The sequence below is a fragment of the Silurus aristotelis genome (assembly GCF_946808225.1).
Source record: "Silurus aristotelis genome assembly, chromosome: 20".
Classification (NCBI taxonomy): Eukaryota; Metazoa; Chordata; class Actinopteri; order Siluriformes; family Siluridae; genus Silurus; species Silurus aristotelis.
This window is the reverse complement of record NC_139593.1, coordinates 2504165-2513837: the sequence shown is the minus strand read 5'-3', so window position 1 is coordinate 2513837 and position 9673 is coordinate 2504165. Positions and strand designations below refer to the sequence as shown.

Here is a 9673-nt window from a genome sequence, read left to right as displayed (position 1 = left end):
GGCGTCGTTTCTGTAGTGCCCCAGTTCTGCGTCACCCTGACCCCCGGAAGCCTTTCGTGGTGGAAGTCGACGCCTCCTCGACCGGGGTAGGGGCTACTCTCTTTTCCAGCGGTCGGGAACACCTCCCCAGCTCCACCCAAGTGCCTTCTTCACACACAAGCTCATGGCCACCGAACAGAACTATGACATCAGCAACCGCGAGCTCCCGGCCATCAAGCTGGCCTTGGATGAGTGGAGACACTGGCTGGAAGGAGCTAAGCACCCATTCACAGTGGTCACCGACCACAAAAACCTCCAGTACCTCTGGGAGGTTTGGAGGTTCAACCCCCGACAAGCACGCTGGGCCCTCTTCTTCACCAGGTTCCGGTTCCACATCACCTACCGAGCCAGTGCGCTGAACGGCAAAGACCGGATGAACCTAGCGACCCAGAGCCCATCCTGCCTCCTGCACTCATCCTGGGGCCTATCATCTGGGAGATAGACCGGGAAATATGCACCGCAGCACCACAAGAAACCGCTCCAGCGGGATGCCCAGAGGGGCACACCTTCATCCCTCCTGCCGGCACAGGCTCATCAGGTCAGTCCACGAGGGACCGGGCACAGGCCACCCGGTGGAGAAACGGACGGTCCAGCTCATCAAGGCACGATACTGGTGGCCAGGAATGACAGGGGAGATCACGCATTTTGTGCAGGAGTGTCCCACCTGTGCGTTGTCCAAGGTTCTGCGCCAGTGGGCAAGCTGATGCCGCTCCCCGTCCCTCAGCGTCCCTGGTCGCACCTGGGAATCGACTTCGTGACAGATCTGCCCAGGTCGGAGGGCCACACCTGCATCCTGGTGGTGGTGGATCGCTTTTCCAAGGCCTGGCGCTTTGTCCCCATGAAGAGCCTGCCCACCGCCCTCGAGACTGCGGAAGCCCTGTTCCATTACGTCTTCCGGAACTTTGGTCTCCCGGAGGAGATTGTCTCTGACCGGGGCCCTCAGTTCACGTCTCGAGTTTGGAAGGCCTTCTTCAAACTCCTGGGGGTGTCAGTGAATCTGATGTCTGGTTACCACCCGCAGTCCAACGGCCAGACAGAGTGGAAGATCCAGGAGTTGAGCCGCTACCTGAGGACTTATTGTGGCCAGGATCAGGGGGAGTGGTGTCGTTTTTTACCGTGGGCCGAGTATGCACAGAACTCGCTTCGCCAGGACTCTACGGGGCTCACCCCGTTTCAGTGCATGCTGGAGTTTTAGCCACCCCTGTTCCCCTGGTCGGATGAACCTGGCAATGTGCCCTCAGTGGACGTTTGGTTCCGGGAGAGCAATCGGACCTGGGAATCAGCACACACCCAGCTGCGTCGAGCCCTCCGCAATACCCGCCGACATGCTGACGCATGACGGCTGGACTCTCCACGTTTCCGTCCAGGGGACCTAGTATGGCTGTTCACGAAAGACCTGAAGCTAAAGCTGCCCTGCCGCAAGTTGAGACCCCGGTTCATCGGGCCATTCAGGATTGCCGACCGGGTCAACGACGTGTCCTACCGGCTCGAACTGCCCCAGAGGTACCGCATTCACCCTACCTTCCATGTGTCCCTGCTCAAACCTTGTGCCTCTCCTGTCTCTCACCCTCCAGGTGGCCCCGCTGCGCCTGCCCAGCCAGAGGTCGTGGACCAGCCCGGTGTCTATGTAGTGAGAGGAGTTCTGGATTCCAGACGGCGCAGGGGTCGCCTCGAATACCTGGTGGACTTGAAGGGGTATGGACCGAAGGAGCGGTCATGGGTAGTCCGGCGGAGCGTGCTGGACCCTGCGCTGCTGGCGGAGTTCCATGTCTCAAAAACAATGAATGTATTTAAAAACAAGGTGTGAATGATTTATCCCAATAAGAAAGATTATCAGAATTATCATTATATTTCATAGCCGCAAAGTTTATTTGTGTTCAACATGAGCCACTGTTATGACGCAGTATAGTGTTGAGCTGCACAGTATGATTTAAGGCACAGGGTGGGAGATGTAAGATAGATATGTGTAAATGGTATCCTGATATATAATAAAAGCGCACATACACTGTACACTGAAATCTTTAAAACTGGAGTTATAGTAAAATATGTGCAGGGCAGCCCCAGGTCAGTGTAGACCAGACATGGGCGAACTACAGCCCGCGGGCCACACACGGCCCGTTGGGTTTATTAATCCGGCCCGTCAAACGTGACCAAATTCTATTAAAATAGTTACGGGTAAACATTGTTCAATTTACCTTTCCCCTGTAATGCCCACGTTTCCCCTAAAAATGTCGCACTTCAGCTCGAAGACGTTGTTCGCAATACTCTCTTCTTCTCTGAAGAAAGTTAATCTGATACTCTTTAAAAATCTGTGACAGTTTCTGACTTGGCTCTATCCTGAGAATTTCCACAACAGACTGTGATGAACTGGCAAAATAAGGAGTTCAACAACACTGTTCCTACTGAAACTGAACTTGAGTTTTTCTGCTGTGTTTATTGATGCACTGGCAAAAAAAAAAGATCAACAAGTTGTTGATCTTTTGGCACTTGATAAAACTTAATTTGCCAAATATCTAATGTAATATATATATATATATATATATATATATATATATATATATATATATATATATATATATATATATATATATATATATATATATACACAGTATATACACACACACACACACACACACACACACACACATATGTGTATAGTATTATAAACTTAAATATATGTGCTTATTTGGGGAAACATAGATCAGGTGTGAATGATTAGTGTCGCAAGCAAGGACTTTTTATTTTTATGTAACACATCTTTCATGAGGGAGAGGCCGAGCAAAAGTGTGGTGTGACGGAGGGAGGCGTGGCTGGTGGTTCTCTGACATTACCCCCTCCTCCAGGGGTAGCTCCTGACGTGCTAACTAGTTGCCGGGAACGCCTGCAACCTCAGGGTTCGGGATGATTAGGGTGACTGGTGTGAATCTCCTCAAGGACTGCTGGGTCCCAGACATCCTGTCAGGCGACCCAAGAGCGTTCCTCTGGTCCCCTTCCAGTCAACAAGGTATTTTAGGGTAGAGCCCTTACGTTGCATGTTTAGAATCTCTCGGTCAGAGAACACGGAAGGTTAGTCCAACATGTCCGGGGGAGGTGGATTGACGGTGGCTCCAGGGTTCTCTATGGTAGGGGGAGAGAAGGGTTTTGGAAGCGACACATTGAAGGTAGGATAGATGCGGTACCGGGGAGAGAGGTCGAGCCGGTAGGCCACTTAGTTGATCTGCCGCAGGATCTTAAATAGCCCAATGTAACACGGGCTGAGCTTCCTACAGGGCAGTCGTAGGCACAGATCTCAGGTAGATAACCACACCAGATCTCCTGGTTGGTAACGAAGTGCCTCCGATCTTCGAGGATCAACCTCCTTGTGGTTCTAAGGGCTCTTTGGAGCTGGGTATGTGTCGACTTCCATACCCGCACGCTTTCCTGGAATCAGTGGTCTTCCACAGGGATGTTTGATGGTCCATCTGTCCAGGAAAATAGTGGGGGTTGGAAGCCTAGCATGCACTGGAATGGTGTGAGGCAGGTAGATTCTTGGCACAGGGAATTCTGTGCATACTCGGCCCACGGGAGGAACCGGTCCAGCTCGTTTTATCCTGGGTTCAGGGACCTGAGTGACATGACTGTGATGTTCTGTTATGTCTCAGGAGAAGATGATGTCATCTTAAGGATGTAGATGATGACGAACCAGTGGAGGAATGGCCAGAACACCTCATTCATGAACGTCTAGAACACCGTGGGAGAAATGGACAGTCCATATGGCATGACTAAGTACTTATAGTGCCCTGAGGGGGTGATGAAGGCCGTCTTTCACTCATTGCCCTTGCGTATGCGCACCAAGTTGTAGGCACTTCGGAGGTACAACTTGGTGAAGATTTGTGCTCCACAGAGATCTTCTAGGTCGGCAGGGACCAGAGGGAGCGGGTACATGAGTGGTGTGATTTGTGAATTGAGATTGCAATAGTTGATACATGGCCAAAGGCCTCTGCCCTTCTTCTCATTGAAGAAGAAGCTGGAGGCCATTGGGTAAGAGGATGGCACGATAAAGCCTTTTCTTAGGTTTTCTGATGTAGTCCTCCATAGCTGTGCCCTCTGGGACAGACAACGAGTATACTCAACCTTTGGGCAGCTTGGCACCTGGCATCATGTCGATGACGCAATCCCAGAGGCGATGACAGGGTAGCCGAGTCACAGAATGCTTGCTTGCTTCCCAGAATGAGCGGTACTCAGGAGGAACCTCCACTTCCTTGTGGTTGTTTGGGCTTTCCACTAGTGTGGATGCTAGGAAGATTTAGGCAGGGCGTGGTTGGGGCTGGTGGTGCAGGCAGTGGGTCTGGCACTGGAGCCACCAGGGATCGACAGGCAGCCACGTGCTGGGAGATGCAGATGGATCATTGGCTAACAGTGGTTAGGGTGCGCAAGCGGAGGCTGTACTCAGCAAATGAGGAGGAGCCTTGGCTCAGACTGAATAGTTGGTCTGCTGTGGTGAGAGCCCCGGTGGCGGTGCAGAACACCTGCGCAAAGTGTTTGGTGAAGAGCGTATATGAGGTGGTAATGGCACTATTGGCCCTCCACTTTGCTCTCGCCTATCACAAAGCCTTCTCGGTTAGCAGTGTTATGAGAAACGCTATCTTGGACCGGTCGGTGGGAAACTTGTGAGGCTGCATCTCCATGTATAAGTTGACTTGTAGGACAAAGCCATCGCACTCGGCTGCTTTGCTGGAATATAAAGCTGGAAGAGCCAGCGGGATACTGGAGGTGGGTGGTGTAATTGTATTCATCTGGGGAGTTGTTTTTTGTTAAGCTTTCAAGTTTTTTTGTAAACATTGCAAAAGATACACACACGTCTGGGATCCTTAACACTCAATGATCCTTATTCTGCACTCAATTGAAAAATCAACACTCAACCACACCCCTTCTTCTACACACATCTTCGTGGCAACACAGAAGATGCCACAATGTCTGCCACAATTAAACTTTTAGCCTTTGCCACAGGTTTTGGGACTCACAAAAATCAATACTTTACACAATAACAAATTAATATTTTATCTAGAGACGTACCAGCGCCATTTGGATTTCACTTCATGTGGATTTTGGACACTGAACCTATTTGAGGTTGATAAGTTGGTGTTGGATCTTTGATGATCCCAGATGTTGAGCTATTTTATGAGTTGATCAGAAGCTTCTGGCTTCACAATCTCAACTGACTATATAAGACTGTAGAAAGGACTTTACTCATAATCACACACTCCAGTGCTCATGTTAGTTCTCACTCTCCAGTGTTCTGTAATGTTTTAAGATTCATAGTTTCACTCTTGTAATCACCCAAATGATTATGAGGTTCGGCTTTTGAGTCTGATTCCTCACAAGGTTTTTATAACATCTAAGGGAGTTTTTCCTTCACCATAGTCGCCCCAGGCTTCATCATCAGTGATAAATACACATCATTTACTTTCATTGTAAAGTTCTGTAAAGATGATTTGAGACAATTTCCATTTTTTAAAAGTGCTACAAAAATAAACTTGAACTTTTATAGATCCAAGGTAATGTGATACCTTCATGTATATGACAGATTTTCCAAAGAAAGTCGCAGTGTCCATCAGTCCCTCTGGTGAGATTGTGGAGGGCAGTTCAGTGACTCTGACCTGCAGTAGTGATGCAAACCCACCTGTGAAGACCTACACCTGGTTGATGGGGACAACATCAGTGGGAAAAATAAAGACCTTCACCATCTCTAAGATCAGCACTAAGGACAGTGGAGAGTACAAGTGCATGTGCAGTAATGAAGTCGGGTATCAGAACTCCACCAGTGTAACTCTGAATGTTCTGTGTAAGTTGAAGCTGAACACTGTGAAGTTCTTACATTAATGCAACACTAAATGGTACTCAAGTTTCCTGATTATTTAAATGTGAAGTAAAGGAGAGAAGGAGAGAAGAAGCTCTGCATGTTATGATGTTTGTTTAGACAGTTTTTAAAGTTTCCTACAATGAGTATGTTTATGTTTGTACATTAAGACAAAACCAGTATCTCCTCACAGCCAATTAGACAAAATAATCATTGGTGTATGTTTATTTTATACTTTTCTATACATTCAGATCCTCCAAAGAGAGTCTTAGTGTCCATCAGCATCTCTTCTAACCAAGTGAAGGGAAGTTCTGTGAATCTGACTTGCAGCAGTGACGGTAACCCACCTGTGGAGACCTACACCTGGTTTAAGGAGAATGAAACATCACCTGTAGGATCAGGACAGAGTTACAGAGCTCTACAGAGTGGACTGTACTACTGTGAGGCTCAGAATAAACTCGGCTCTGAGAGATCAGCTGCAGTGTCCATCACTATAAGTGGTGAGAGATGTTTAGATGTTCCTGTTTGATAACTGCTCCATTATACATCCTGTACTTTGTGGATGAACATGAAAATATTTTTACTTCTCCTTTATATATGATCTGTATATTCTCTTCGTGTGTGTGTGTGTGTGTGTGTGTGTGTGTGTGTGTGTGTGTGTGTGTGTGTGTGTGTGTGTTTGTGTATACTTATACTATAAGGTGGCTCGTTGATTGTGTATGTGGCTGCTGGTTTTTTTGCACTTGGAGCTCTTCTCTCTGCCCTCTTCTGGCTGAGGTGAGAAAAACTGTGCTGATAAATGCATGATTATCTTCTCTAAAGATACTTTTGATGGGGAAATATTTGACTTTTTATGAACAGATGCAAGAGACAGAAGAAAAAGGAAGATGAAGGTGACCATCAGGTGAGTTAATACAGAAAGTGGCTGCTTTGTTCATAATAAACTCTTTCTGTAAAGATCTTCAGCAGAACCTGCTCATGTTCTCCACCCCTCCTCTCTGCAGAACATTGGGCTGAGTGCTAAAGACGACACGTATGCAGCTCTCGACCCTGCAGACCGGAAATCTGATGATGTTTATCACACACTTACAGTAAGTGTTACGTAAAAAATATTGTTAGTTGTAGAACATCTTATGAAGAATGTTTGGTTTAAGAGAAGGATAACTTTTTACTTTTTTCATTAAATCTGTATTCTGCTAGATTAGGTTTTGTTTTATTTGTTTTATTGATCTTTATACCCAATTATTCACCAAGGTCATGACTTTCTCTTTATTCACAGTTTTCTCATCCCAGTCCTGCTGATGTGGCCACGTCTTCTGATTAGATGCCAGCAAAAGTGAGATGTTTGTACTTGACACACACATTACAGTGTCCTCGGGGGCTTCATCAGCCAGGAACCCCTTTACTCATGTTTTTCTTCTCCTTTAATCCTGAAATATCTTGCAGAAGAGACTGACCATTTGGACCTTATTTTTGCATTTGTTTATCTTTTTGGCTCGACTGTTGAAGAAGTCTGGGGCAACTGTGGCAAGGAATAACTCCCTTTTGTATGTTATGAGGAAGAAACCCTGAGAGGAACCAGACTCAAAAGGGGAACCCATCCTCATTTGGGTGAAATCAAGTGTGTGATTAGAAATTTTATAAATCACTAGGTGTCATTGTTCCTGGTTTTCCTCATGATTTCTACAGCAGGCATTGCTCCTTTACTACCTGAAACATATCTCTTGGCCGTCTCCCACACTGCTTGGGAATAATCCTGCACTGAGACGTACAGTATGTGGGTGATATAGACTCTGGTCAAATCTCTTCACGTGACATTAGATTTCCAGATTTGTGTTAGTGATCAGAAGGTCAGGAGCAGATGTGGAAAGCAAAGAAGTACAAATACTTTGTAACTGTTCTTTAGTAGAAGAAATTTTGGAATCAGTTCTTTACTTCAACTTTTTACTTTCACTCATTAAATTTTTACAAAATATCTGTACTTCTACTTCTAAAATTTTTAAATCAGACTCGTTACTTTAGTTTTAATGTATTTGGTGATATGTTTAATTTTTCTTTTTCTCACTGCACTGTTTACTGTCATTGTGCTGCTTTTTCAATCCACTGGTGTATCATTTCCTGTCTCTCTCACACCACAGACGTAGACTAGTTTATGAAGGTCACACTGAGCAGGCAGAAGGCAGTAAGAAGTCTGGGGTTAACGTGGATGAGACAGAGGGAGTCAGTGATGAGAGCATGACTGAGAACAGAGACATTCCTGATCACCTGATCATCATCATCTTTTCTCTGCTTGTGTTCTATATGGTGGATCTTCAGTCTGGATACATTTATTAAAGAACAACATTCAAAATTCATTGGTATTAATATATTAATATCATTTGTGCTTTGTTGTACTTAATCTTTATGGCTGGGATTTTTTGTTTCATTGAAAACCATTACCCACGTTTACATGTACACCTTTTTTTCAAAATCCTTGTTGTGCCAAATTAATTTGTTCTTAAGAGCACAGTAAAAACGTTCATCTACAAATTCTGCAAGGGAATGAGCTGATACGAGATCTGATTTAGATGCCAGGTGAACAGGAGGCTTCCAAAATCGCATGGAGATTTAAGGAAGTGCATTTTGTGTCTCAAGCAATGGGTCTTATCGATGGCACTAATTGGTTTAATGTGTTTACATGGCAGAATTTGTATTTTGTTTGGTTTATAAACAGGTTTATCCCACCCCTCTCAAACCCATTACAATTACATTCGGTTTGGGCTTTTTTATTCTGATTCAGGTGTTTACATGGAGCATTTTCATTCGGATTGGACTTTTAAATCAATTCCAATGCTACATGTAAATGCACCTATTCTTAGGTCTGGTCTTATGACTTCCTTTCATCTGAAAATGTGAGTGAGTTCTATTTCAACACAAATTTATGATGTTCCTGTTTTTTGTCTCACAGACTTTCAGGAACATAATGAAGAAAATGGGTCCTGAAACAGCTGATGAAGAGAGAAAACTCCTCACTGAAGTGAAGAACCTGAATCGTCCCTTTACACCAGAAACATCAGCAACTTACAGCCAGTTAAACCAGATTTCATTATTTTAAAGCTGTTTTTATTTATCAATTATCAATTTTTGTTGGACATATTTAAAGTGAGAAAAATTATTGAAACTCAACTAAAGATCTGAATGTAAAGATTGCATTTAGTAATGAAGAAAACAATATGTGTGTGTGTGTGTGTGTGTGTGTGTGTGTGTGTGTGTGTGTGTGTGTGTGTGTGTGTGTGTGTTATAATAAAATATTGAGTGACAGGGTAATAAGATGTAGTGGAGTTAACGTTACCACCCAAAATATTTCATTCTTCTTACTTATTGGTTGTGTGTGTTTTGTTAGCAACAAGCTAGCCAGCTAATATTACTAAAGAACTTTATGATGTATTAACATTATTTAAATTGTAGGCAGCTTATATGTGTGTGTGTGTGTGTGTGTGTGTGTGTGTGTGTGTGTGTGTGTGTGTGTGCCTGCTAATTGCTATAAACACAATTATAACCCCATGTTTTTTTTATGTTTAGTATATTTTGATTTACAAGCTTTAGTGAATATATATTTATATATCACAGTACAGTTACTTAAACTAGCCGAAGCTTCATGAACATGCTGGTTAAAATTGAACTTCTAATAAATATACAGTTCATCTGGAAAGTATTCACAGCATTTCACTTTTTCCACATTATGTTACAGCCTTATTTCAAAATGAATTACACTCTTTATTTTCCTCAAAATTCTACAAACAAAACCTCATGATG

General features: G+C 44.4%; 1 long non-coding RNA gene across 1 annotated transcript; it reads left to right on the top strand.

The window, feature by feature from the left end:
• The first annotated feature begins 6885 nt into the window (after window positions 1-6885).
• Window positions 6886-8951, top strand: LOC310715927. Its single transcript, XR_014530445.1, has 3 exons — window positions 6886-6969; window positions 7158-7214; window positions 8826-8951. It is a non-coding gene; the product is annotated as an uncharacterized lncRNA (long non-coding RNA).
• Window positions 8952-9673: the final 722 nt, after the last annotated feature.